Raw genomic sequence first — 15,297 nt, 5'->3', positions numbered from 1 at the left:
CTTTGGGGTCATTTTGGGGTTGCTTTGGGGTCCCTTTGGGGTCATTTTGGGGTCATTTTGGGGTCTCTTTGGGGTCTCTTTGGGGTCATTTGGGGGTAATTTTTGGGTCACTTTGGGGTCACTTTGGGGTCACTTTGGGGTCCCTTTGGGGTCCCTTTGGGCTCATTTTGGGGTCATTTTGGGGTCCCTTTGGGGTCCCTTTGGGGTCGTTTTGGGGTTACTTTGGGGTCCCTTTGGGGTCACTTTGGGGTCACTTTGGGGTCATTTTTTGGGGTCCCTTTGGGGTCATTTTGGGGTCGCTTTGGGGTCCCTTTGAGGTCTCTTTGGGGTCATTTTGGGGTAATTTTGGGGTCTCTTTGGGGTCGCTTTGGGGTCATTTTGGGGTCTCTTTGGGGTCTCTTTGGGGTCCCTTTGGGGTCCCTTTGGGGTCCCTTTGGGGTCACTTTGGGGTCATTTTGGGGGTCACTTTGGGGTCATTTTGGGGTCCCTTTGGGGTCCCTTTGGGGTCATTTTGGGGGTCTCTTTGGGGTCCCTTTGGGCTCGTTTTGGGGTCACTTTGGGGTCATTTTGGGCTCATTTTGGGGTCATTTTGGGCTCATTTTGGGGTCTCTTTGGGGTCCCTTTGGGGTCACTTTGGGGTCCCTTTGGGGTCCCTTTGGGCTCATTTTGGGGTCCCTTTGGGGTCCCTTTGGGGTCCCTTTGGGGTCATTTTGGGGTCGTTTTGGAGTCCCTTTGGGGTCCCTTTGGGGTCATTTTGGGGTCCCTTTGGGGTCCCTTTGGGGTCCCTTTGGGGTCCATTTTGGGGTCCCTTTGGGGTCTCTTTGGGGTCACTTTGGGCTCATTTTGGGGTCCCTTTGGGGTCCCTTTGGGGTCTCTTTGGGGTCATTTTGGGGTCAGTTTTGGGGTCCCTTTGGGCTCATTTTGGGGTCGTTTTGGGGTCCCTTTGGGCTCATTTTGGGGTCATTTTGGGGTCCCTTTGGGGTCATTTTTGGGGTCATTTTGGGGTCGTTTTGGGGTCATTTTGGGGTCACTTTTGGGGTCAGTTATGGGGTCTGTTATAGGGTCAGTTATAGGGTCAGTTTTGGGGTCGTTTTGGGGTCGTTTTTGGGGTCCCTTTGGGCTCATTTTGGGGTCATTTTGGGGTCCCTTTGGGGTCGTTTTGGGGTCAGTTTTGGGGTCCCTTTGGGCTCATTTTGGGGTCATTTTTGGGGTCCCTTTGGGCTCATTTTGGGGTCCCTTTGGGGTCCCTTTGGGCTCATTTTGGGCTCATTTTGGGGCCGTTTTGGGGTCCCCCCCCCAGCTGGGGCTGCCCAGGGTGTCCCTGCAGAGCTCGGCCCGGCTGCACTTCGAGGAGCGGCGCTACCGCAACGCCGGGGGGCCCGGCCGGCTGCAGGTGGGGGGCGATGTGTGGGGCAGGGGATGTGTGGGGCAGGGAATGTGTGGGGCAGGGGATGTGTGGGGCAGGGGATGTGTGGGGCAGGGATGTGTGGGGCAGGGATGTGTGGGGCAGGGGGGGGATGTGTGGGGCAGGGAATGTGTGGGGCAGGGGATGTGTGGGGCAGGGAATGTGTGGGGCAGGGAATGTGTGGGGCAGGGGATGTGTGGGGCAGGGGATGTGTGGGGCGAGGGGGGAATGTGTGGGGCAGGGGATGTGTGGGGCAGGGTGTGGGGGGGGATGTGTGGGGCAGGGTGTGGGGCAGGGGATGTGTGGGGCAGGGGATGTGTGGGGCAGGGAATGTGTGGGGCAGGGAATGTGTGGGGCAGGGAATGTGTGGGGCAGGGGGTGGGGGGGGAATGTGTGGGGCAGGAAATGTGTGGGGCAGGGGATGTGTGGGGCAGGGGATGTGTGGGGCAGGGGGTGTGTGGGGCAGGGGATGTGTGGGGCAGGGAATGTGTGGGGCAGGGAATGTGTGGGGCAGGGGATGTGTGGGGCAGGGGGGGGATGTGTGGGGCAGGGGATGTGTGGGGCAGGGGGTGTGTGGGGCAGGGGATGTGTGGGGCAGGGAATGTGTGGGGCAGGGGATGTGTGGGGCAGGGAATGTGTGGGGCAGGGGATGTGTGGGGCAGGGGGGGGATGTGTGGGGCAGGGGATGTGTGGGGCAGGGAATGTGTGGGGCAGGAAATGTGTGGGGCAGGGGGGGGATGTGTGGGGCAGGGGATGTGTGGGGCAGGGGATGTGTGGGGCAGGGAATGTGTGGGGCAGGGGATGTGTGGGGCAGGGGATGTGTGGGGCAGGGTGTGGGGCAGGGGATGTGTGGGGCAGGGGGGGAATGTGTGGGGCAGGGAATGTGTGGGGCAGGGGATGTGTGGGGCAGGCAATGTGTGGGGCAGGGGATGTGTGGGGCAGGGGATGTGTGGGGCAGGGTGTGGGGCAGGGAATGGGGGGGGCAGGGGATGTGTGGGGCAGGGGATGTGTGGGGCAGGGAATGTGTGGGGCAGGGAATGTGTGGGGCAGGGGGGGGATGTGTGGGGCAGGGTGTGGGGCAGGGGGTGGGGGGGCCCAAAATGTGTGGGGCAGGGGGGCGATGTGTGGGGCAGGGAATGTGTGGGGCAGGGGATGTGTGGGGCAGGGAATGTGTGGGGCAGGGAATGTGTGGGGCAGGAGATGTGTGGGGCAGGGGGTGGGGGGCGATGTGTGGGGCAGGGAATGTGTGGGGCAGGGGATGTGTGGGGCAGGGAATGTGTGGGGCAGGGAATGTGTGGGGCAGGGAATGTGTGGGGCAGGGGGGGGATGTGTGGGGCAGGGAAATGTGTGGGGCAGGGGGGGGAAATGTGTGGGGCAGGGAATGTGTGGGGCAGGGGATGTGTGGGGCAGGAAATGTGTGGGGCAGGGGATGTGTGGGGCAGGGGATGTGTGGGGCAGGAAATGTGTGGGGCAGGGGATGTGTGGGGCAGGAAATGTGTGGGGCAGGGGATGTGTGGGGCAGGGGGGGGATGTGTGGGGCAGGGGATGTGTGGGGCAGGGAATGTGTGGGGCAGGGGGTGGGGGGGGCAGGGGGGGGATGTGGGGCAGGGAATGTGTGGGGCAGGGGATGTGTGGGGCAGGGGGGGGATGTGTGGGGCAGGGAAATGTGTGGGGCAGGGGATGTGTGGGGCAGGGAAATGTGTGGGGCAGGGAATGTGTGGGGCAGGGAATGTGTGGGGCAGGGAATGTGTGGGGCAGGGGATGTGTGGGGCAGGGAATGTGTGGGGCAGGGAATGTGTGGGGCAGGAAATGTGTGGGGCAGGGGATGTGTGGGGCAGGGAATGTGTGGGGCAGGGGGGATGTGTGGGGCAGGGGATGTGTGGGGCAGGGGATGTGTGGGGCAGGGAATGTGTGGGGCAGGGGGCGATGTGTGGGGCAGGGGATGTGTGGGGCAGGGAATGTGTGGGGCAGGGAATGTGTGGGGCAGGGGATGTGTGGGGCAGGGAATGTGTGGGGCAGGGAATGTGTGGGGCAGGGGATGTGTGGGGCAAGGGATGTGTGGGGCAGGGGATGTGTGGGGCAGGGGATGTGTGGGGCAGGGAATGTGTGGGGCAGGAAATGTGTGGGGCAGGGAATGTGTGGGGCAGGGGATGTGTGGGGCAGGGGATGTGTGGGGCAGGGAATGTGTGGGGCAGGAAATGTGTGGGGCAGGGAATGTGTGGGGCAGGGAATGTGTGGGGCAGGGGGGGATGTGTGGGGCAGGGAATGTGTGGGGCAGGGGATGTGTGGGGCAGGGGATGTGTGGGGCAGGGAATGTGTGGGGCAGGGGGGGGATGTGTGGGGCAGGGAATGTGTGGGGCAGGGGGTGGAGGGATCTCAAATGTGTGGGGCAGGGAATGTGTGGGGCAGGGGGGGGGAATGTGTGGGGCAGGGGATGTGTGGGGCAGGGAATGTGTGGGGCAGGGAATGTGTGGGGCAGGGGTGGGGGGGCCCAAATGTGTGGGGCAGGGAGGGGGGGACCCGGGGCTGGGGGTGGTTGGGGAGTTATGGGGTGGCCCCACACGTGTGGATCCCTATGGGGCTGCCCCATAAGTGTGGGTCGCTATGGGTCCGCCCCATAAGTGTGGGGCCCTATGGGGCCGCCCCATAAGTGTCAATCTATGGGTCCGCCCCCCAAGTGTGTCTCCCTATGGGTCCGCCCCATAAGTGTGGGTCTCTATGGGTCCACCCCACAAGTGTGGATCTATGGGGCAGCCCCACACCTTCATGTCCCTATGGAGCCACCCCATAAGTGTCAATCTATGGGTCTGCCCCATAAGTGCCTATCTATGGGGCAGCCCCATAAGTCCGGATCTATGGGTCCGCCCCCCAAGTGTGTCTCCCTATGGGTCTGCCCCACAAGTGTGAATCTATGGGGCAGCCCCATAAGTGTGGGTCTCTATGGGTCCACCCCACAAGTGTCAATCTATGGGGCAGCCCCACACCTGTGTCTCTCTATGGGGCAGCCCCATAAGCGTGAATCTATGGATCCCTATGGGACCACCCCATAATTGTCGATCTATGGGGCAGCCCCTAAGTCCGGATCTATGGGTCCGCCCCCCAAGTGTGTCTCCCTATGGGTCTGCCCCACAAGTGTCAATCTATGGGGCAGCCCCATAAGTCCGGATCTATGGGTCCGCCCCATAAGTGTGTGTCTCTATGGGTCCGCCCCCTAAGTGTGGGTCTCTATGGGTCCGCCCCACAAGTGTTGATCTATGGGTCCACCCCATATATGTGTATCACTATGGGTCCGCCCCATAAGTGTCCATCTATGGGGCAGCCCCATAAGTCCGGATCTGTGGGTCCGCCCCCTAAGTGTGGGTCTCTATGGGTCCACCCCACAAGTGTCAATCTATGGGGCAGCCCCACACCTGTATCTCTTTATGGGTCCACCCCATAAGTATCAATCTATGGGTCTGCCCCATAAGTGCCTATCTATGGGGCAGCCCCATAAGTCCGGATCTATGGGTCCGCCCCCCACCTATGTCTCCCTATGGGTCCGCCCCATAAGTGTGGGTCTCTATGGGTCCACCCCACAAGTGTCAATCTATGGGGCAGCCCCACACCTGTGTCTCTCTATGGGGCTGCCCCACAAGTGCCAATCTATGGATCCCTATGGGTCCACCCCACAAGTGTCGATCTATGGGGCCGCCCCCCAAGTGTGTCTCCCTATGGGTCCGCCCCCTAAGTGTGGGTCTCTATGGGGCTGCCCCACAAGTATCCATCTATGGGTCCGCCCCATAAGTGTCAATCTATGGGTCTGCCCCATAAGTGCCTATCTATGGGGCAGCCCCATAAGTCCAGATCTATGGGTCCGCCCCCCAAGTGTGTCTCCCTATGGGTCCACCCCACAAGTGCGGATCTATGGGGCAGCCCCACACCTTCGTGTCCCTATGGGGCTACCCCACAAGTGTCGATCTATGGGTCCGCCCCATATATGTGTATCGCTATGGGGCAGCCCCACAAGTGCCCATCTATGGGTCCACCCCCCAAGTGTGTCTCCCTATGGGTCCGCCCCCTAAGTGTGGGTCTCTATGGGTCCACCCCACAAGTGTGGATCTATGGGGCAGCTCCACACCTTCATGTCCCTATGGAGCCACCCCATAAGTGTCAATCTATGGGTCCACCCCATATATGTGTATTGCTATGGGTCAGCCCCATAAGTCCGGATCTATGGGTCCGCCCCCTAAGTGTGTCTCCCTATGGGTCTGCCCCACAAGTGTGAGTCTATGGGGCAGCCCCACACCTGTGTCTCTCTATGGGGCAGCCCCACAAGAGTCAATCTATGGGTCCACCCCATAAGTATCAATCTATGGGGCAGCCCCATAAGTCCAGATCTATGGGTCCGCCCCCCAAGTGTGTCTCCCTACGGGTCCGCCCCCTAAGTGTGGGTCTCTATGGGTCCACCCCACAAGTGTCAATCTATGGGGCAGCCCCACACCTGTGTCTCTCTATGGGGCTGCCCCACAAGTGTCAATCTATGGATCCCTATGGGTCCACCCCACAAGTGCCCATCTATGGGTCTGCCCCATAAGTCCGGATCTATGGGTCCGCCCCCCAAGTGTGCCTCCCTATGGGTCCGCCCCCTAAGTGTGGGTCTCTGTGGGGCAGGTGCAGACGGAGCTGGAGGTCCTGGCCCCCCCCCGGCCCCTGCCCCTGGTGCTGGGGGGCAGCGCGGGGGGGCTGCTGCTGCTGGCGCTGCTGGCGCTGGGGCTGCAGAAGGTGAGGGGCGGGGCCAGGGGGGGAGGCCCCGCCCCCTTCTCCCTGGCCCCGCCCCCTTCTCCCCATTGGCCCCGCCCCCTTCTCCCTGGCCCCGCCCCCTCCCCCCCTGACCACGCCCCCTCCCCCTCTGGCCCCGCCCCCTTCTCCCTGGCCCCGCCCCCTTCTCACTGGCCCCGCCCCCTTCTCCCTCCTGGCCCCGCCCCCTCCTCCCTGGCCCCGCCCCCTTCTCCCCCTGGCCCCGCCCCCTTCTCCCCTTAGCCCCGCCCCCTTCTCCCCGGCCCCGCCCCCTTCTCCCTCCTGGCCCCGCCCCCTTCTCCCTGGCCCCTCCCCCTCCCTCCCTGGCCCCGCCCCCTTCTCCCTGGCCCCGCCCCCTCCCTCCCTGGCCCCGCCCCCTTCTCCCTGGCCCCGCCCCCTCCTCCCTCCTGGCCCCGCCCCCTTCTCCCTGGCCCCGCCCCCTTCTCCCTGGCCCCGCCCCCTTCTCCCCATTGGCCCCGCCCCCTTCCCCCTGGCCCCGCCCCCTTCTCCCCATTGGCCCCGCCCCCTTCTCCCCATTGGCCCCGCCCCCTTCTCCCCTTAGCCCCGCCCCCTTCTCCCTGGCCCCGCCCCCTTCTCCCTGGCCCCGCCCCCTTCTCCCCATTGGCCCCGCCCCCTTCTCCCTCCTGGCCCCGCCCCCTTCTCCCTGGCCCCGCCCCCTTCTCCCCATTGGCCCCGCCCCCTTCTCCCTCCCTGGCCCCGCCCCCTTCTCCCCTTAGCCCCGCCCCCTTCTCCCTGGCCCCGCCCCCTTCTCCCTCCTGGCCCCGCCCCCTTCTCCCTGGCCCCGCCCCCTCCCCCTCTGGCCCCGCCCCCTCCCTCCCTGGCCCCGCCCCCTCCTCCCTCCCTGGCCCCGCCCCCTTCTCACTGGCCCCGCCCCCTTCTCCCTGGCCCCGCCCCCTCCTCCCTGGCCCCGCCCCCTTCTCCCCTTAGCCCCGCCCCCTCCCGCCTGACCACGCCCCCTCCCCCTCTGGCCCCGCCCCCTCCCCCCTCTGACCCCGCCCCCTCCCCCTCTGGCCCCGCCCCCTCCCAGCTCGGCTTCTTCCGCCGCCGCTACAAGGAGATGCTGCAGGGGGGCGACCCCCAGGGACCCCCCCCACAGGAGGGACCCCCCCCCGAGACCCACGGATGACGGCGGGGGGGGGGCGCTGTGGGGCGGATGTGGGGCGGGTGTGGGGCTGGGAGGGGTCTATGGGGCAGCTATGGGGCAGCTATGGGGTGGTTATGGGGGGCTATGGGGCAGTTTTGGGGGGCTATGGGGGGGTTATGGGGCAGATGTGGGGCAGAGGTGGGGCTAGGGGGGTCTATGGTGCGGGTATGGGGGGCTATGGGGCAGTTATGTGGGGTCTATGGGGCAGATGTGGGGCAGCTATGGGGCAGATGTGGGGCTGGGGGGTCTATGGAGCTGCTATGGGGCAGCTATGGGGGTCTATGGGGCAGTTATGGGGGGTATGGGGGTCTATGGGGCAGTTTTGGGGGGTCTATGGGGCAGATTTGGGGGGCTATGGGGGGGTTATGGGGGGGTTATGGGGCAGCTATGGGGCAGATGTGGGGCAGATGTGGGGCTGGGAGGGGTCTATGGGGTGGTTATGGGGTGGTTATGGGGGGCTATGGGGCAGTTATGGGGGGTATAGGGGGTTATGGGGGGGTTATGGGGCAGATGTGGGGCAGCTATGGGGCTGGCGGGGTCTATGGGGGGCTATGGGGCAGCTATGGGGGGCTATGGGGGCTTTATGGGGGGGTTATGGGGGGCTATGGGGCAGCTATGGGGCTGTGGGGCCGGGATCTGTGGGGCTGCCCCACTGATTTCACGCTGTACCCAATAAAGTGTCTGTGCCCCACAGCGCTATGGGGCTGGCAATCTGTGGGGCTGGGGCATCTATGGGGCAATCTGTGGGGCTGGGGGTCGCGTGCGCCGTGGGGCAGGACACGAGGACGCTATGGGGCAGATGGGGGGACCCTATGGGGCAGACCGCTATGGGTCAGGATGCTATGGGGCAGGACACTATGGGGCGGGAGGACGCTATGGGGCAGGCCGCTATGGGTCAGGCCGCTGTGGGGCAGACCCCTATGGGGCAGGCCGCTATGGGGCGGGCCGCTATGGGGCAGGACACTATGGGGCAGACCCCTATGGGGCAGGCCGCTATGGGGCAGGACACGAGGATGCTATGGGGCAGGAGGATGCCGTGGGGCAGGACACAAGAATTCTATAGGGCAGGCTGCTATGGGGCAGGATTCTATGGGGCAGCCCGCTATGGGGCAGGATTCTATGGGGCAGGATTCTATGGGGCAGGAGGACGCTATGGGGCAGGACACGAGGACGCCGTGGGTCAGGCCAGACCATTTATTGCCATGGGGTCAGACCCCTATGGGGCAGACCCCTATAGGGCAGACCCCTATGGGGCAGGCCGCTATGGGGCGGGCCGCTATGGGGCAGACCGCTATGGGGCAGACTGCTATGGGGCGGGCCGCTATGGGGCGGGCCGCTATGGGGCAGGATTCTATGGGGCAGGCCGCTATGGGGCAGGACACTATGGGTCAGACCCCTATGGGGCAGACCGCTATGGGGCAGGATTCTATGGGGCAGGCTGCTATGGGGCAGGACATGGGGGTGCTATGGGGCAGGAGGATGCCGTGGGGCAGGACACAAGAATTCTATAGGGCAGGCTGCTATGGGGCAGGATTCTATGGGGCAGGATTCTATGGGGCAGACCCCTATGGGGCAGGATTCTATGGGGCAGGATTCTATGGGGCAGACCCCTATGGGGCAGGATTCTATGGGGCAGGAGGACGCTATGGGGCAGACACGAGGACGCCGTGGGTCAGGCCAGACCATTTATTGCCATGGGGTCAGACCCCTATGGGGCAGACCGCTATGGGGCAGACCGCTATGGGGCAGGCCGCTATGGGGCAGGACACTATGGGGCAGGCCGCTATGGGGCAGGACACTATGGGTCAGACCCCTATGGGGCAGGATTCTATGGGCAGACCCCTATGGGGCAGGACACTATGGGTCAGACCCCAATGGGGCAGGATTCTATGGGGCAGGCCGCTATGGGGCAGGACACGAGGATGCTATGGGGCAGGAGGATGCCGTGGGGCAGGACACAAGAATTCTATAGGGCAGGCTGCTATGGGGCAGGACGCTATGGGGCAGGATTCTATGGGGCAGGATTCTATGGGCAGGACATGGGGACGCCATGGGGCAGGCCACTATGGGTCAGACCCCTATGGGGCAGGAATCTATGGGCAGACCCCTATGGAGCAGGCCGCTATGGGGCAGACCCCTATGGGGCAGACCCCTATGGGGCAGGATTCTATGGGGCAGGCCGCTATGGGGCAGGACACGAGGATGCTATGGGGCAGGAGGATGCCGTGGGGCAGGACACAAGAACTCTATAGGGCAGGCTGCTATGGGGCAGGACGCTATGGGGCAGGATTCTATGGGGCAGGATGCTATGGGGCAGACCCCTATGGGGCAGGATTCTATGGGGCAGGACGCTATGGGGCAGGACACTATGGGTCAGACCCCTATGGGGCAGACCGCTATGGGGCAGGATTCTATGGGGCAGGCTGCTATGGGCAGGACATGGGGGTGCTATGGGGCAGGAGGATGCCGTGGGGCAGGACACAAGAATTCTATAGGGCAGGCTGCTATGGGGCAGGATTCTATGGGGCAGGATTCTATGGGGCAGACCCCTATGGGGCAGGATTCTATGGGGCAGGATTCTATGGGGCAGACCCCTATGGGGCAGGATTCTATGGGGCAGGAGGACGCTATGGGGCAGACACGAGGACGCCGTGGGTCAGGCCAGACCATTTATTGCCATGGGGTCAGACCCTATGGGGCAGACCGCTATGGGGCAGACCGCTATGGGGCAGGCCGCTATGGGGCAGGACACTATGGGGCAGGCCGCTATGGGGCAGGACACTATGGGTCAGACCCCTATGGGGCAGGATTCTATGGGGCAGACCCCTATGGGGCAGGACACTATGGGTCAGACCCCAATGGGGCAGGATTCTATGGGGCAGGCCGCTATGGGGCAGGACACGAGGATGCTATGGGCAGGAGGATGCCGTGGGGCAGGACACAAGAATTCTATAGGGCAGGCTGCTATGGGGCAGGACGCTATGGGGCAGGATTCTATGGGGCAGGATTCTATGGGGCAGGACATGGGGACGCCATGGGGCAGGCCACTATGGGTCAGACCCCTATGGGGCAGGAATCTATGGGGCAGACCCCTATGGAGCAGGCCGCTATGGGGCAGACCCCTATGGGGCAGACCCCTATGGGGCAGGATTCTATGGGGCAGGCCGCTATGGGCAGGACACGAGGATGCTATGGGGCAGGAGGATGCCGTGGGGCAGGACACAAGAACTCTATAGGGCAGGCTGCTATGGGGCAGGACGCTATGGGGCAGGATTCTATGGGGCAGGACGCTATGGGGCAGGATTCTATGGGGCAGGATTCTATGGGGCAGGAGGACGCTATGGGGCAGGACACGAGGACGCCGTGGGTCAGGCCAGACCATTTATTGCTATGGGGTCAGACCCCTATGGGGCAGACCCCTATGGGTCCGACCCCTATAGGGCAGCCCGCTATGGGGCGGGCCGCTATGGGGCAGGCCGCTATGGGGCAGGACACTATGGGTCAGACCCCTATGGGGCAGGCTGCTATGGGTCAGGACGCTATGGGGCAGGACGCTATGGGGCAGGATTCTATGGGGCAGACCCCTATGGGGCAGGATTCTATGGGGCAGGACGCTATGGGGCAGGATTCTATGGGGCAGGATTCTATGGGGCAGGAGACGAGGACGCCGTGGGTCAGGCCAGACCATTTATTGCCATGGGGTCAGACCCCTATGGGGCAGACCCCTATGGGGCAGACCCCTATGGGGCAGGCCGCTATGGGTCAGACCCCTATGGGGCGGGCCGCTATGGGCAGGATTCTATGGGGCAGGCCGCTATGGGGCAGGACACGAGGATGCTATGGGGCAGGAGGATGCCGTGGGGCTGGACACAAGAACTCTATAGGGCAGGCTGCTATGGGGCAGGACGCTATGGGGCAGGACGCTATGGGGCAGGATTCTATGGGGCAGGCCGCTATGGGGCAGGATTCTATGGGGCAGGCTGCTATGGGGCAGGATTCTATGGGGCAGGACGCTATGGGGCAGGATTCTATGGGGCAGACCGCTATGGGGCAGGACATGGGGGTGCTATGGGGCAGAAGGATGCTGTGGGGCAGGACACAAGAATTCTATAGGGCAGGCTGCTATGGGGCAGGCTGCTATGGGGCAGGATTCTATGGGGCAGACCCCTATGGGGCAGGATTCTATGGGCAGGATTCTATGGGGCAGGAGGACGCTATGGGGCAGGACACGAGGACGCCGTGGGTCAGGCCAGACCATTTATTGCCATGGGGTCAGACCCCTATGGGTCCGACCCCTATAGGGCAGACCCCTATAGGGCAGCCCGCTATGGGGCAGCCCGCTATGGGGCGGGCCGCTATGGGGCGGGCCGCTATGGGGCAGGCCGCCGTGGGTCGCTCAGTGCTCGTAGCCGTGGGGCAGGGGGTTGGTGTGGGGGTTGTGGAACAGCGTGTGCTGCCCGTCGCCCCACGGGAACGGCTGCGGGGACGGGGACGGGGTCAGTGGGGCGGACCCAGAGGGGCCCCATAGGACCCATAGGGACCCACGGGACCCATAGAGCCCCATAGGACCCCATAGGGCCCTATAGGACCCATAGAGCCCCATAGGGCCCTATAAGACCCATAGGACCCATAGGAACCCATGGGACCCTATAGGACCCTATAGGATCCCATAGGACCCATAGAGCCCCATAGGGCCTTATAGGACCCTATAGGACCCTATAGGCCCCATAGGACCCATAGGGACCCATAGGGACCCATAGAGCCCCATAGGGCCCTATAGAACCCTATAAGACCCATAGGACCCTATAGGATCCCATAGGACCCATAGGGACCCTATAGGACCCTATAGGACCCATAGAGCCCCATAGGGCCCCATAGGACCCATAGGGACCCATAGGGCCCTACAGGACCTATAGGGACCCATGGGACCCTATAGGGCCCCATAGAGACCTATAGGGCCCCATAGGGACCCAGGTACCCCACCCCCATCCCTCCCAGCCCCACAGGACCCCCATAGGGACCCCAACCCACATCTCCCCCCACCCCATAGACCCCATAGCCCCCCCATAGCCCCCCTTGGCCCCCCATATCCCTCCATAGCCCCCCCCATAGTCCCCCCATACAACCCCATAGGGACCCCATAACCCCCTATACGACCCCATAGCCCCCCTTATGACCCCATAAGGACCCCATAGGACCCCATAGAGACCCCATAGCCCCCCATAGACCCCCCATATCCCCCCATAGAGCCCCATACAAACCCAATAGGACCCATAGCCCCCCATATGATCCCATAGGGACCCCATACCACCCCCATAGCCCCCCATACCCCCCCCATATCCCCCCCATATCCCCCCCATACGACCCATATCCCCCCATATGACCCCATAGGGACCCCATATGACCCCATAGCCCCCATGGCCCCCCATATCCCCCCCATAGCCCCCCCATAGTCCCCCATATCCCCCCATAGCCCCCCATAACCCCCCATAGGACCCCATAGGGACCCCATAAGACCCCATAGCCCCCCATGGCCCCCCCATACAACCCCATAGGGACCCCATAAGGACCCCATATGACCCCATAACCCCCCATATCCCCCCCATAGCCCCCCATAGCCCCCCATAGACCCCCCCATACAACCCATAAGGACCCCATAGCCCCCCATATCCCCCCATACAACCCATAAGACCCCATAGGGACCCCATAGCCCCCCATAGCCCCCCCATAGTCCCCCATAGAGCCCCATACAACCCCATATCCCCCCATAGCCCCCCATAACCCCCCCATAGGGACCCCACACAACCCCATAGGGACCCCATAACCCCCTATACGACCCCATATGACCCCATAGGGACCCCATAGGATACCATAGGGACCCCATAACCCCCCATATCCCCCCATATCCCCCCCATATCCCCCCATAGCCCCCCATAGTCCCCCATATCCCCCCCATATCCCCCCATAGCCCCCCATATCCCCCCATATCCCCCCATATCCCCCCCATATCCCCCCCATATCCCCCCATATCCCCCCATATCCCCCCATATCCCCCCATATCCCCCCCATAGTCCCCCATATCCCCCCATATCCCCCCCATAGTCCCCCATATCCCCCCATATCCCCCCCATAGTCCCCCATATCCCCCCATATCCCCCCCATATCCCCCCCATAGTCCCCCATATCCCCCCATATCCCCCCATATCCCCCCCATAGTCCCCCATATCCCCCCATATCCCCCCATATCCCCCCCATAGCCCCCCATACAACCCCATAGTCCCCCCATATGACCCCATAGGGACCCCATACCACCCCCATAGGGCCCCCATACGACCCCATATCCCCCCATATGACCCCATAGACCCCCCATATCCCCCCCATAGCCCCCCATACCCCCCATATCCCCCCCATACGACCCCATAGGGACCCCATATGATCCCATACGACCCCATAAGGACCCCATAAGGACCCCCTAGGACCCCATAAGCCCCCACCTTGGTGCGGATGCGCAGGTGGTGGTAGGGCACGAAGGGCGCCCGTGGGTGCTGCTGGCGCCGCTGCTGCAGCCACACGTTGAGAGCACAAACCCCAACCGCCGGCAGCGCCACCACGAACGACAGCGCCCGCCACGTCCGCCCTGGCACCGAAAACGGAGGGTTTGCACCCAAAACGCAGGCCCGGGTCCCACCCGAAACATCGTTCCGAAAGACCCGGTTCTGACCCAAAATGTGGTCCCAATTCCAACCCAAAATGTGGTTCTGATTCCAACCCAAAACGCCATCCCCAAAAGTCCCGTTTCTACCCCAAAATAATATCCCCAAAAGACCCCATTCTGACCCAAAACACAGGCGGGTTCCGACCCGAAACATCATTCCCGAAAGACCCGGTTCTGACCCAAAATCTGGTCTCAGTTCCACCCTGAAATGTCGTCCCAATTCCACCCCAAAACACCGTCCCCAAAAGTCCCGGTTCTGACCCAAAATAACGCCCCCAAAAGACCCGGTTCCAACCCCAAATCTGGTCCCAGTTCTGACCCGAAATGTGGTCCCAGTTCTGCCCCAAAACACTACACCCAAAAGACTCAGTTCCGACCCAAAATCTGGTCCCGATTCCAACCCAAAACACCCTTCCTGAAAGTCCCAATTGTGACCCAAAAAGTGATCCTAATTCTGTCCCAGAACACTGTCCCCAAAAGACCCAGTTCTGACCTAAAACACCATGCCCAAAAGACCCGGTTCCAACCCAAAATGTGGCCCCAAAAGCCCTGACAGCGCCCGCCACGTCCGCCCTGACCCCGAAAACGGCAGATTTGCACCCAAAACGCAGGCCCAGGTCCCACCCGGAATATCATTCCCGAAAGACCCGGTTCTGACCCAAAATCTGGTCCCAGTTCCGACCCGAAATCTGGTCCCGATTCCACCCCAAAATGCTATCCCCAAAAGACCCAGTTCTGACCCAAAATGTGGTCCCGGTTCTGCCCTGAAAAACTGTCCCCAAAAGCTCCAGTTCCATCCCAAAATCTGGTCCCAATTCTACCCCAAAACACAGTTCCGGTTCTGACCCGAAACACTGTCCCCAAAAGACCCGGTTCTGACCCAAAATGTGGTCCCCAAAAGACCCGGTTCTGGCCCAAAATCTGGTCCCAATTCTGACCCAAAATGTGGTCCCAGTTCCACCTTGAAATGTGGTCCCGATTCCACCCCGAAACGCCATCCCCAAAAGTCCCGGTTCTGACCCAAAATCTGGTCCCAATTCCGACCCAAAACGTCATTCCAAAAAGTCCTGGTTCCAACCCAAAATGTGGTCCCAATTCTGCCCCAGAACACTGTCCCCAAAAGACCCGGTTCTGACCCAAAATTTGGTCCCGATTCTGCCCCGAAACATCATCCCCAAAAGACCCGATTCCATCCCAAAATCTTGTCCCAATTCCATCCTGAAACACTGTCACCGA

The 15,297-nt window shown here is 62.6% G+C and overlaps 2 long non-coding RNA genes across 8 annotated transcripts; one reads left to right on the top strand and one right to left on the bottom strand.

Moving 5' to 3' along the window:
* Window positions 1–1,235: 1,235 nt before the first annotated feature.
* LOC137849134 (uncharacterized) lies at window positions 1,236–7,386 on the top strand. Its single transcript, XR_011091729.1, has 3 exons — window positions 1,236–1,393; window positions 6,056–6,166; window positions 7,230–7,386. It is a non-coding gene; the product is annotated as an uncharacterized lncRNA (long non-coding RNA).
* A 4,204-nt stretch (window positions 7,387–11,590) lies between these two features.
* Window positions 11,591–15,289, bottom strand: LOC137849135 (uncharacterized). Of its 7 annotated transcripts, none has more exons than XR_011091734.1 (3): window positions 15,171–15,185; window positions 13,841–15,088; window positions 11,591–11,823 (listed from the first exon to the last, which is right to left on the bottom strand). It is a non-coding gene; the product is annotated as an uncharacterized lncRNA (long non-coding RNA). The 7 variants fall into 7 exon arrangements; XR_011091736.1 differs by having other exon boundaries at window positions 13,841–14,726; XR_011091735.1 differs by lacking the exon at window positions 15,171–15,185 and adding an exon at window positions 15,113–15,127 and having other exon boundaries at window positions 13,841–14,726.
* Between the last annotated feature and the right edge of the window lie 8 nt (window positions 15,290–15,297).

Source organism: Anas acuta, unplaced genomic scaffold (genome assembly GCF_963932015.1).
Source record: "Anas acuta unplaced genomic scaffold, bAnaAcu1.1 SCAFFOLD_419, whole genome shotgun sequence".
NCBI lineage: Eukaryota > Metazoa > Chordata > Aves > Anseriformes > Anatidae > Anas > Anas acuta.
Note: the sequence above shows the minus strand (reverse complement) of the source record. Positions and strands in the feature narration are given on the sequence as shown.